This window comes from Callorhinus ursinus, unplaced genomic scaffold (assembly GCF_003265705.2).
Source record: "Callorhinus ursinus isolate GAN/ISIS: 27379988/994484 unplaced genomic scaffold, GSC_fseal_2.0 scaffold24, whole genome shotgun sequence".
Classification (NCBI taxonomy): Eukaryota; Metazoa; Chordata; class Mammalia; order Carnivora; family Otariidae; genus Callorhinus; species Callorhinus ursinus.
Genome location: NW_027397086.1, coordinates 1,933,694 through 1,947,303, shown reverse-complemented (window position 1 = coordinate 1,947,303; position 13,610 = coordinate 1,933,694). Strand labels below are relative to the sequence as shown.

The 13,610-nt window shown below is 42.5% G+C and overlaps 1 protein-coding gene across 1 annotated transcript in view; it reads left to right on the top strand.

Annotated features, from left to right (window-relative positions):
* ABL1 (ABL proto-oncogene 1, non-receptor tyrosine kinase) overlaps positions 1 to 13,610 on the top strand; it is a 142,671-nt gene that overhangs the window by 41,681 nt on the left and 87,380 nt on the right. The window lies entirely within an intron of this gene.

The window sequence follows — 13,610 nt, the reverse complement described above, 5'->3', positions numbered from 1 at the left end:
ACTCAGTTGGGCGTCTGCCTTTGGCTCAGACCAATAGGACTTTGGTCATGATCCAGGGGTCCTGGGATTGAGCCCCGCATTCGGGCTCCCTGTTCAGTGGAGAGTCTGCTTCTCCCTCCCTCTGCTCTGGTGCTCGCTCGCTCGCTCGCTCTCTCTCCCTCTCAAATAAAATCTTTAAAAAACAAAACAAACAGAAAAGGACTCGAAAAGGAAGGCTGTCTGCAGTGCAAGAGAGGCTATCTGTGTGATGCACAGAAGGCTAGCTCAGGAAGATGAAGCAACTCTGAGATAAAGGAGTTACAACTTGGGAGTCCTGTTTATCACTGTCAGTCTGGTCTAGGTGTCCTCCGTGAAACTGAATTAATAAGTAAGCTTTAAGTTAACCTAAGCTAAGAAGTTGTGGCAACTAATTTCTTAAAGTTTTTGGAGGCAGCGCATTGGTGGCCAGGCAGGTAAGAAGTCCTAGAGGGTTGGGCAGAGTTTGCATGGATAGTGCCAACTGCTCAAGAAGCAACGAACCAGGGTCATGTTGCTTAGAAGGGGCTCTGTGTTCATATTAATTTAATATGTGCACTCCCGGATCTTATATCTTTTTTCTAGGTCTTGGGAGATTTCCTGGACGATTTTTCATTCATTTTAAAATTTCTTTATTTTGGTAGCCCTGTGTTTAACTACCAGAGCTCTCTCTTATTTAAAAAATCTTTTTCATAGCATCACATGCTTCATTTCTGAGCATGTAATTTTTATGAGTCTCTCTGAGGGTATGAATTAGGGAAGAGTAGTTGGGGGGGTGTTGGTGTTTTTAAAAAATTTCTCCAGTTTTATCTGTTTCCTTCAGGGTTCATCTTTTTTCTTGGTCTTTTTCTGTGATGCTCTAGGGCTTCCCTTCAACGTCTGGTGATCCCAGTTGTCCATTTGTATTTAAAGTGGGACTAGGAATTGTACAACTAGGATTGTGGTACAACTAGTGACTGTAGATTGGCTAATTACATTTCTGGATTAATGAGGAGAATCAAGAAACTCTGGGAGGGCTTACATTACATTGGGGCATGAACACTGCATTTGTGCTTTCGACACTTTAATTTCTTAAGAGAGGATCCATCCTTATGGGAAGGTAGCTGTCTGGGTGTGGAGAGGTGGGTCAGGTGTGTATTTTGGCTGTCTGCCATTTCACAGGCTTAGAAACGTCAGTTTGTACCCTCTGCCTCACTCCTCATTCCATTCTCCTTGCCATCTTCATGTTTGGGGTTCTTCCTGGTCGGTGGGCTCCCTCTATCCTCTACCCCTTCAAAACTCTCCTCGGCTGTGATTTCTTCTCCTCTGCTTTGCCAGGCAATGAGCACCTATCCACTTTCAGATTTCCCCAATTCGTTGAAATTTCTTGTATGATGACAGCCCCCTTTCTGTTCTCTTCATTGTTGTGGGATTAGACTTTTTTTTTTTTATTCCTTTATTGTAATTTCAAGGGGTGGCAGGCAGGAGAAGAGGGTAAGCACATGTGCTCAGTCTGCCAGTTTACCCCAGAAACCCAGGGTCGTTATTTTAATACCTTTGATGATTATGGATTACTGCAGATAAGGAAAACATAGGTCATTAAGCCAAATATATATTAACTTTTAGGGTATTATCAGGAGCTTATTTAGAATTTTTTAAAAAGTTCCCTGTATTTTGAAAACTTGTCATTTTATCCTTGAAAAACAATTGTGGTAAATAGGGAAGAAAGAATTAACTCTCTAATTAAGAATTGTGCTTGAGATTAAATATTATCACATATTGATGGCAGCTATGACTTTTCTAGAAATCTAAGGACTGATTTCTAATTACTTGTTCACAAATCAGCCCCCCGTGTGACATGCTGATGGCCTGAGCAGCTGCCAGGTGAATGAAAGCCATCTAGAGTGGCGGAGTAGCAGTAACAGCTCTAGAGATGTGTGTGCACTTTGTTAAGATGATTCAAATGGTAGTTATGGCAACAAAGATCAACAGAGGGAGAAAGAGAGAGATACTGGAAAAGCAGCAGGACATTTTAGTAAGTCATTATTCACGATGGCAAAGTCGTTCACTATAAAAATTCTACCCTTCTTGGCCTCTTTGCTGTCCTCTGCCATTTTTTTTTTTATTTTGTTAGCACTTGCTGATTTATGGCATAATGCAGTTCAAGTTCACCTCTGAAATGAAGTCTGTAAAGTCTCAAGGTACATCAAAGACCTTAGTGCCCAAGAGTAAATCACGAAAGGATCTTAATCAGTTAAGTCCTTTATGCGTGAGGGTGGGGGAGGGGAGGGGAGCTTATAAATGTATAGAGAGAAGTGGGCCGAGGTGGTGCATGAGTTAGTGGAATGCCTTTAGCAAACATAGCCACTACAAGAAAAACAATATATTCACCGTATGAGTAATCTGCTACGTGGGGAGTTACTTTGGGTTTAAAACAGTGTCATAGTCTTGCTGCTTTTAGGTGGCTAATATCTTGGTAAGAATAAAATAGAAATATGGTGAAGTTGTATTTGATCTTGAGAGATACTACTGGCAAAGCCTGACATTTAGTTTGATTAGTAGAGGTTTTATCATTTTTTTAAAAGATTTTATTTATTTATTTGACAGAGAGACAGCAAGGGAGGGAACACAAGCAGGGGGAGTGGGAGAGGGAGAAGCAGGCTTCCTGCCTGAGCAGGGAGCCCGATCCTGGGATCATGACCTGAGCTAAAGGCAGATGCTTAACAACTGAGCCACCCAGGCGCCCCTAGAGGTTTTATTATTTACAGCTGCTCAGCTGTTGTATTGATTGAGCCCTCTCTGTTTTCTGGCACCATGGAGGCCTTTTATAATTTGAGTGTTCTCAAAAAGAACATTGTGTGAAAACGATCAGCCCCAAATGTAAACTACTTTTAATAAAAGCAAACACATTTTACCTTGGCTCATCTTGTGGTTTTTGGTTGGCTGTTTTAGGAAGGAAGCTGTAGGGCCTTTTAGAAACGTGGTGAAGTAGGTAATAGTGAGGTTCTTTTTGCTTATTGGCCATGTGGACGTAGTCTTGTTTGCCTTTGTCATATTGGTGGTAGTCTTGGGACTGTTGGTATCTGACCAGTCCCCAGATGAAACCTCTTGCAGCTTCAATTTCGGATTCTGTTCACCTCCTAACGGTACTTGTATCAGCTCTTTCCTTGCCTCAGGTTTTTCTTCCGTGTCTCACGCTCTCCTCTTGGTAGCTAACACCACTCAGCCTCCAGTCCCATGTCACATGTCATTTTCAGAGAGCCTTCCGGTCTCAGTCAGATTCTCTCGAACCTGTATGAGTCCTTGTTGGCACCTGCCGTACTAACAGTGAATCCCATTAGTGTGGCAATTATTTAAAGCCTTCCTCCTTCACTGGACTGTAAGCTCCATGCAGGGAAGGGCTGTGACTGTCTTGGTCAGTCTGTTCTGTGTCCATTGCCTGCGTCAAGCCTGGTGCATGTCGTGGGCTGATGCTGTTCAACCTGCATGTTCTGCCTTTGCCACTCCTGTCAGGTATCCACTTACGCTCACCATCTTTGGTGGGTACACATGGGGACTGATTTAGGAGCCCAGGTGAGCCATTCAGTATTGTCTCTATTAGGACTGGAAGAAATATTGAGTTATGGTCAGCTCTCACTATGTCTAAAAATGGGTAGGAGAGTGGATAATTGAAGTTGCTTCCCTCTCCCCATGAGTTTTCTTTTTTGTAGATAAAAAGATTAGAGGAGGCAACTCCAGATGTGTGCAGTGCTGGACTGGAGAAAGCTGAGCTAGACTTCTTGTTTCCATTCTTTTCTTAGCACATGACCAAGTAAGTCCAAGAAAGTAGACTGGACACGGCATGGGCAGGGAAGGTAGAGATGAGGTCCCAGATTGGATGGATAAGTAAAGAAAAGATTTGGAAATAAATGGTCAAGCTGTTTTGCCAGTTGAAAAAAGTGATCAGACCATGATGAAATTGAAGATGAGGAGAAGAACACGCCCATCACCTGCCTGGTCTTGGCAGTTCTGTGAATAGGCGCCTGATCCATCTTGATGGCTCCAAAGGCAGCCTTTGCCTGGGTATAGTCACAGTCTGTTTTGAAGTTGTGCAGAGAAGCTCGCTTGCGTCATCCTGAGATGCAGTGAGTCAATGCAGTCCCAAGGGAGCAGTAATGGCCTCAAACAGAAACTTGGAATGAAAAATAGCTCTGGATTTAAAGACAGAGTACTTTCTTCCTATGACTTCATTTGGTAATGGTAAGATTAATTCACAGAAAACCCTCCTTTAATGGTGGACCTTAAAGACATGTAAAATGATTGTTTTCTTTTACTTTTCCCATTTGACCTTTAAAAGTAGGACCATGCAGTTAGGTGCTCGGTTTGGGGGGACTCCGTTGCAATAATTCTGTACCATTCACTTGCCGTCCATACACCCCATCCTCTCCCAGCTGCTTTTGGATTTCTTGGGGAATGTCAGTGGAGTTTTCCTGGTCATTCTTTTTTTAAATTTTTTTATTGTTATGTTAATCACCATACATTACATCATTAGTTCTTGATGTAGTGTTCCATGATTCGTTGTTTGTGCATAACACCCAGTGCTCCACGCAGAACGTGCCCTCCTTAATACCCATCACCAGGCTAACCCATCCCCCCACCCCCCTCCCCTCTAGAACCCTCAGTTTGTTTTTCAGAGTCCATCGTCTCTCATGGTTTGTCTCCCCCTCCGACTTACTCCCCTTCATTCTTTCCCTCCTGCTATCTTCTTCTTTTTCTTTTTTCCTAACATATCTTGCATTATTTGTTTCAGAAGTACAGATCTGTGATTCAACAGTCTTGCACAATTCACAGCACTCACCATAGCACATACCCTCCCCAATGTCTATCACCCAGCCACCCCATTCCTCCCACCCCCCACCACTCAGCAACACTCAGTTTGTTTCCTGAGATTAAGAATTCCTCATATCAGTGAGGTCATATGATACGTCTTTCTCTGATTGACTTATTTCACTCAGCATAACACCCTCCAGTTCCATTCACGTCGTTGCAAATGGCAAGATCTCATTCCTTTTGATGGCTGCATAATATTTCCATTGTGTATATATACCACCTCTTCTTTATCCATTCATCTGTCGATGGACATCTTGGCTCTTTCCACAGTTTGGCTATTGTGGACATTGCTGCTATAAACATTGGGGTGCACGTACCCCTTCGGATCCCTACATTTGTATCTTTGTGGTAAATACCCAGTAGTGCAATTGCTGGATCGTATGGTAGCTCTATTTTCAACTGTTTGAGGAACCTCCATACTGTTTTCCAGAGTGGCTGCACCAGCTTGCATTCCCACCAACAGTGTAGGAGGGTTCCCCTTTCTCCACATCCCCGCCAGCATCTGTCGTTTCCCGACTTGTTAATTTTAGCCATTCTGACGGGTGTGAGGTGGTATCTCATGGAGGTTTTGATTTGGATTTCCCTGATGCCGAGCGATGTTGAGCACTTTTTCATGTGTCTGTTGGCCATTTGGATGTCTTCTTTGGAAAAATGTCTGTTCATGTCTTCTGCCCATTTCTTGATTGGATTATTTGTTCTTTGGGTATTGAGTTTGATAAGTTCTTTGTAGATTTTGGATACTAGCCCTTTATCTGATATGTCATTTGCAAATATTTTCTCCCATTCTGTCGGTTGTCTTTTGGTTTTGTGGACTGTTTCTTTTGCTGTGCAAAAGCTTTTTATCTTGATGAAATCCCAATAGTTCATTTTTGCCCTTGCTTCCCTTGCTTTTGGCGATGTTTCTAGGAAGAAGTTGCTGTGGCTGAGGTCGAAGAGGTTGCTGCCTGTGTTCTCCTTTAGGATTTTGGTGGACTCCTGTCTCACGTTTAGGTCTTTCAACCATTTGGAGTCTATTTTTGTGTGTGGTATAAGGAAATGGTCCAGTTTCATTTTTCTGCATGTGGCTGTCCAATTTTCCCAACACCATTTGTTGAAGAGACTGTCTTTTTTCCATTGGACATTCTTTCCTGCTTTGTCAAAGATGAGTTGACCATAGAGTTGAGGGTCCATTTCTGGGCTCTCGATTCTGTTCCATTGATCTATGTGTCTGTTTTTGTGCCAGTACCGTACTGTCTTGATGATGACAGCTTTGTAATAGAGCTGGAAGTCTGGAATTGTGATGCCGCCAGCTTTGCTTTTCTTTTTCAATATTCCTCTGGCTATTCGGGGTCTCTTCTGGTTCCATACAAATTTTAGGATTATTTGTTCCATTTCTTTGAAAAAAATGGATGGTATTTTGATGGGGATTGCATTGAATGTGTAGATTGCTCTAGGTAGCATTGACATCTTCACAATGTTTGTTCTTCCAATCCATGAGCATGGAATGTTTTTCCATTTCTTTGTGTCTTCTTCAATTTCTTTCATGAGTATTTTATAGTTTTCTGAGTACAGATCCTTTGCCTCTTTGGTTAAATTTATTCCTAGGTATCTTATGGTTTTGGGTGCAATTGTAAATGGGATCGACTCCTTGATTTGTGTGTCTTCTGTCTTGTTGTTGGTGTATAGGAATGCCACTGATTTCTGTGTATTGATTTTATATCCTGCTACTTTACTGAATTTCTGTATGAGTTCTAGCAGTTTTGGGGTGGAGTCTTTTGGGTTTTCCACATACAGTATCATATCATCTGCAAAGAGTGAGAGTTTGACTTCCTCTTTGCCGATTTGGATGCCTTTGATTTCTTTTTGTTGTCTGATTGCTGTGGCTAGGACTTCTAATACTATGTTGAATAGCAGTGGTGAGAGTGGACATCCCTGCCGCGTTCCTGACCTTAGGGGGAAAGCTCTCAGCTTTTCCCCATTGAGAGTGATATTCACTGTAGGTTTTTCATAGATGGCTTTTATGATATTGAGGTATGTACCCTCTACCCCTATACTCTGAAGAGTTTTGATCAAGAAAGGATGCTGTACTTTGTCAAATGCTTTTTCTGCATCTATTGAGAGGATCATATGATTCTTGTTCTTTCTTTTGTTAATGTATTGTATCACGTTGATTGATTTGCGGATGTTGAACCAGCCTTGCAGCCCAGGGATAAATCCCACTTGGTCATGGTGAATAATCCTTTTAATGTACTGTTGGATCCTATTGGCTAGTATTTTGGTGAGAATTTTTGCATCCATGTTCATCAAGGATATGGGTCTGTAGTTCTCCTTTTTGATGGGGTCTTTGTCTGGTTTTGGGATCAAGGTAATGGTGGCCTCATAAAATGAGTTTGGAAGTTTTCCTTCTATTTCTATTTTTTGGAACAGTTTCAGGAGAATAGGTATTAATTCTTCTTTAAATGTCTGATAGAATTCCCCTGGGAAGCCATCTGGCCCTGGGCTTTTGTTTGTTGGGAGATTTTTGATGACTGCTTCAATTTCCTTAGTGGTGATAGGTCTGTTCAGGTTTTCTATTTCTTCCTGGTTCAGTTTTGGTAGTTGATACATCTCTAGGAATGCACCCATTTCTTCCAGGTTATCTAATTTGCTGGCATAGAGTTGCTCATAATATGTTCTTATAATTGTTTGTATTTCTTTGGTGTTGGTTGTGATCTCTCCTCTTTCATTCATGATTTTGTTGATTTGGGTCATTTCTCTTTTCTTTTTGATAAGTCTGGCCAGGGGTTTAACAATCTTGTTAATTCTTTCAAAGAACCAGCTCCTAGTTTTGTTGATCTGTTCTACTGTTCTTTTCGTTTCTAGTTCATTGATTTCTGCTCTGATCTTTATTATTTCTCTTCTCCTGCTGGGTTTAGGCTTTCTTTGCTGTTCTTTCTCCAGCTCCTTTAGGTGTAGGGTTAGGTTGTGTATTTGAGACCTTTCTTGTTTCTTGAGAAAGGCTTGTATTGCTATATACTTTCCTCTCAGGACTGCCTTTGCTGTATCCCAAAGATTTTGAACTGTTGTGTTTTCATTTTCATTTGTTTCCATGAATTTTTTTAATTCTTCCTTAATTTCCTGGTTGACCCATTCATTCTTTAGTAGGATGCTCTTTAGCCTCCATGCATTTGAGTTCTTTCCAATTTTCCTCTTGTGACTGAGTTCTAGTTTCAAGGCATTGTGGTCTGAAAATATGCAGGGAATAATCCCAATCTTTTGGTACCGGTTGAGACCTGATTTGTAACCTAGGATGTGATCAATTCTGGAGAATGTTCCATGGGCACTAGAGAAGAATGTGTATTCCGTTGCTTTGGGATGGAATGTTCTGAATATGTCTGTGAAGTCCATTTGGTCCAGTGTGTCATTTAAAGTCTTTATTTCCTTGTTGATCTTTTGCTTAGATGATCTGTCCATTTCAGTCAGGGGGGTGTTAAAGTCCCCCACTATTATTGTATTGCTGTCAATGTGTTTCTTCGCTTTTGTTATTAATTGCCTTATATACTTGGCTGCTCCCATGTTTGGGGCATAGATATTTACAATTGTTAGATCTTCTTGTTGGATAGACCCTTTAAGTAGGATATAGTGTCCTTCCTCATCTCTTATTACAACTTTGGTTTAAAATCTAATTTGTCTGATATAAGGATTGCCACCCCAGCTTTCTTTTGGTGTCCATTAGCATGGTAAATGGTTTTCCACCCCCTCACTTTCAATCTGGGGGTGTCTTTGGGTCTAAAATGAGTCTCTTGCAGACAGCATATTGATGGGTTTTGTTTTTTAATCCAATCTGATAGCCATGTCTTTTGATTGGGGCATTTAGCCCATTTACATTCAGGGTAACTATTGAAAGGTATGAATTCAGTGCCATTGTATTGCCTGTAAGGTGATTGTTACTGTATATTGTCTCTGTTCCTTTCTGATCTGTGCTGCTTTTAGTCTCTCTCTTTGCTTAGAGGACCCCTTTCAATATTTCTTGGAGGGCTGGTTTCATGTTTGCAAATTCCTTTAGTTTTTTGTTTGTCCTGGAAGCTTTTTATCTCTCCTTCAATTTTCAATGACAGCCTAGCTGGATATAGTATTCTTGGCTGCATATTTTTCTCGTTTAGTGCTCTGAAGATATCATGCCAGTCCCTTCTGGCCTGCCAGGTCTCTGTGGCTAGGTCTGTTGCCAGTCTGATGTTTCTACCATTGTAGGTTACATATCTCTTCTCCCGAGCTGCTTTCAGGATTTTCTCTTTGTCTCTGAGACTCGTAAGTTTTAGATGTCGGGGTGTTGACCTATTTTTATTGATTTTGAGAGGGGGTCTCTGTGCCTCCTGGATTTTGATGCCTGTTTCCTTCCTCACATTAGGGAAGTTCTCTGCTATTATTTGCTCCAATATACCTTCTGCCCCTCTCGCTCTCTCTTCTTCTTCTGGGATCCCAATTATTCTAATGTTGTTTCGTCTTATCGTATCGCTTCTCTCTCCAATTCTGCCCTCGTGATCCTGTAGTTGTTTCTCTCTCTTTTTCTCAGCCTCTTTATTTTCCATCATTTGATCTCCTATATCGCTGATTCTCTCTTCTGCCTCATTCATCCTAGCAGTTCGTGCCCCCATTTTTGATTGCACCTCATTAATAGCCTTTTTGAGTTCGACTTGGTTAGATTTTAGTTCTTTTATTTCTCCAGAAAGGGTTTCTCTAATAACTTCCACGCTTTTTTCAAGCCCAGCTAGTATCTTTAAAGTCATGATTCTGAACTCTAGGTCCGACATCGTACTAATGTCCGTATTGAGTAGGTCCCTGGCTGACGGTACTATCTCTTGTTCTTTTTGCTGAGGTGATTTTTTTCGTCTTGTCATTTTGTCCAGAGGAGAATAGATGAATGAGAGAACAAAATGCCAACAGGTTAAGAACGTCCCCAGCAAATATACTCTATACAAATCAGAAAAGACCTGAAACCAGGGGAAAAGAAAGGGAAAGAAAGAGGAAAGAAAGAAAGAAAAAAAAAAACAAAAAGAAAAAGATTAAAAACAAAAACAGAACAATACAAAAAAACCCGAATATGATCAAATGTGATCAGGCTAGTGCATAGATCAGTGCCACAGACTAGATTTTGGGCGTATTTTGGTCTGTTAGAAAAAAGTGCCTCCTAAAATTTTAAAGGAAGAAAGACTTATATATGTACACAATAAGGGTTGATACAATGAAGGGATGGAAGATGACTGTAAAGATGAAAATTATAAAAGATTTTATAAAAGGAATTGATACGATAAGAAGTTTGAAAAAAGAAAGAAGATTTAAAAAAAAAAAGGAGAGAATGTGATCAGGCAGGAGACTAGAACAAAGCCATACACTAGTGATTTAGGGTATATTTTGATCTGTTAGAAGAAACTGTACCTCAAAATTTTAAAGAGAGAACAACTTATATATATATGCCAAAAGTAAGGGTAACTACTATGAAGGGATAAAATATGACTCTAAAAATGAAAAATCATGTTTTTTTTAAAAAAAAGGGATTGATAAGATGTTGGTTGAAAAAGGGAAAAAGAGAAATTAAAAAAAACAGTTAAAAAAATTAACTTTGAAAAACTAATGAATCATGGTAAGAAAAGCCATGAATTCTATGTGCAGTATTCCCCTAGCGCTGGAGTTCTCCCGTTCTCCTTGATGGGTAAACTTGGTCTTGGCTTGCTGGCTGTTCGTGCTGATCTTCTGGGGGAGGGGCCTGTTGCCGTGGTTCCCAAATGTCTTTGCCGGAGGCGGAATTGCCCCGCCCTTGTCGGTCCCAGCTAAGCAAGCTGCTCGGGTTTGCTCTCGGGAGCTTTTGTTCCCTGCAAGCTTTCCGTACAGCTTTGGAGGAGGACAGTGAAAATGGTGGCCTCCCAATCTCCACCCCAGAGGAGGCAAGAACTCGGGGCTCCGCTCCTCAGTGCGCCCCCAGAGAAAAGCAGTCAGTCACTCCCGTGTCCCCGGTCTCCGGCCGCACTCCGTGCTCACCCGGCCTATGACTGAGCGTTTCTATCTCTGGCACCTGACCCCCGTGTGGAGTCTCTAAACCCAGCAGGTCCCTGCGGTGCACTCCCGCGCCGCTCCTCCTCGGGGGAGGAAGGGGAGTCTCCCCGGCTCTGCCGCTTGTTGGGTCCCTGCTGGAGGAGCCGTGGCCCGACTGGGCCGCGGATCACAGTTTATGGCCACCCCGAGCTGAGAGCCCGCGCCTCGGCTCCGTCTCTGCAGCCGGCTTCCCCGCTCCGATCCCTGGGAGCTCTGCCGCACTCAGGCACCCCCGGTCTTTCTGTGACCCCGAGGGTCCTGGGACCACACTGTCCCGCGAGGGTTCCACCCCCCGCTTAGCCACTGGAGCGACGTCCCTCCGCGGAGCCGACTTCTAAAAGTTCCGATTTTGTGCTCCGCGGCTCTAGCACTTGCCAGAAGCGGCCGACGGAGGTCCCCTCCCCCGCCGTCTATCCTCTCGAATATCGCCTCAGATTCACTTCTCCACACGTCCTACCTTCCAGAAAGTGGTCGCTTTTCTGTTCAGAGAGTTGTTGCTACTCTCCTGTTCGATCTCCTGTTGAGTTCGTAGGTGTTCAGAATGGTTTGATCCCTATTCAGCTGAATTCCTGAGACCAGACGAAATCCAGGTCTCCTGCTCCTCCGCCATCTTGCTCCTTTCCTGGTCATGCTTTACCTTCAGTCATGTTGACATGCATTGGAATTTTTAGTGGAGAAGAATCACCAGAGAACAATCTTTTAGTTTTAACCATTGACCATATTTACATGTACTATTTCAGCCTGAATTTTAAATTGATACATTTTAATAAAATTGTAGATAACATCTTACTATAACAAACATCAAGAGGATTATCCAGATTCCTACTTGAAAATGTCTTTTATATTAGCAGAGTTGCCAGTTGCACTATTATCTGTTAGGGTGTGCTAAAAGTAGATTATTTTGGCTTATTTTGAGATTAGAGAATTCCCAATGGAATGTTTTCCTTAACCATCTAAATCTGTATTGCTTTTTCTCTCTAGTCTCCTGAACAGCAAGGCTTCTGGGCAGGAAATGAAAGAGGAGGAGGAAGCAATATAGAATAACGCAGTGGCTTCCAAACATGTGACCTGCATGAGGAATACGTACTCTGCTACAAGTGTGTGTGTGTGTGTGTGTGTGTGTATGAAGAAAGTCTGTGAATGAATAAATATCCTTATTATGGATCATAGTGATATTTTCTGTTTTATTTGTTTAAAAAAATGCAGGCTGTGACATACTAACAGTTTTTATGAGCAGGAGTGAGTCCTGACCCAAGTTTGGAGAGATTGGTAGTTGATAACGAATGTGGGCTCCAGAGTTTGTCTACCCAGGTTTAAATTCTGGATCTCCCCTAACTCGGCTGGGTTACCGTCTAAAGCTTTGGCTCTGACTCCTGTGAGATACGAGTGGTGGTAACACACTCTGGTCTCCCAGGGTCACTGAGAGGATGAGAAGAAGTGCATGATGGCCTCCGCGCAGGGCCTGCACACAGCCCTCGGTGGTACTGCTGCCGCGCGTTTGGTGGTGAAGCAGCCTTGCTGAGAAGCTACAGCTGCACTGGCTGCATGGGAGGTTATGGAATTTCCTTCCCTGAGGACGTGGAGAAGGAGAGATTGTACTTGTCAAGAGCATTTGTTATGATTTTATTTTCTTATTTTTTTTATTACGAGAATTTTCAAACATATACAAAGTTGAAAGAACAGTGCAGAGAACCAGCAGTGATTTCCTCATATAGGTTCATCAACTCTTAACACTTGCTGCACCCTCTCCACATTTCTCTTTACATACGAACACTTTTTTTTTTTTTTAACCAAACCACCTAGAAACTGGCTGTAGTCTCATGATAGCCACGAACAAGGACATTCTCTTACAACACCACAGCACCATTGCCACACAAAGAAAATCAGCATTAATCCAAAAACATTATTCAATCATGTACTCTATATTCAAAATTCCCTACATCTTGAGTGCCAGGGTGGCTCAGTTGGTTGAACCTCTGATTCTTGATTTCAGCTCAGGTCATGATCTCGGGGTCATGAGATGGAGCCCCGCGTGGCGCTCTTTGCTGGGCAGGGAGTCTGCTTGAGATTCTCTATCTCTCCCTCCCTCTGCTCCTCCCCCCACTCATGCCCACTCTCTCTCTCTCTCTCCAAAAAATAAAAAATAAAACAATATTCCCCACATCTCTGTAACATTTTTTAAATGTTTTTTAAAGATTATTTATTTGAGAGAGAGGGAGAGAGCAAGCGCACGCAAGCATGAGCAGGGGTGGGGGGTAGGGAGAGAGAGAATCTTAAGCAGGCTCCATGCCCAGTGTGGAGCTGATGCGGGGCTTGATCTCAAGATCCCGAGATCATGACCTGAGCTGAAACCAAGAGTTGCCTGCCTAACTGACTCAGGCACCCCCTCAATAACATTTTAAATGTGAACCACTCAAAGAATTTCGGATGAACCAGATAGCCTAAAGAATGCCTGATGGATAGGTACCTGGTTAAGTGCCTTCGGCTCAGATTGTGATCTTGGGGTCCTGGGGTCGAGCCCCACATCGGGCTCCCTGCTCAGCGTGGAGCCTGCTTCTCCCTCTCCCTCTGCCCTCCCCTTCCCCCGGCTTATGCTAGCTTGCACCTTTTCTCTCTCTCTCTCTCAAATAAATAAATTAAAAAAAAAAAAAAGAAAGGAATGCCTGATGGAAGTAAAGACTCCTGTGAAGTTGAAAATT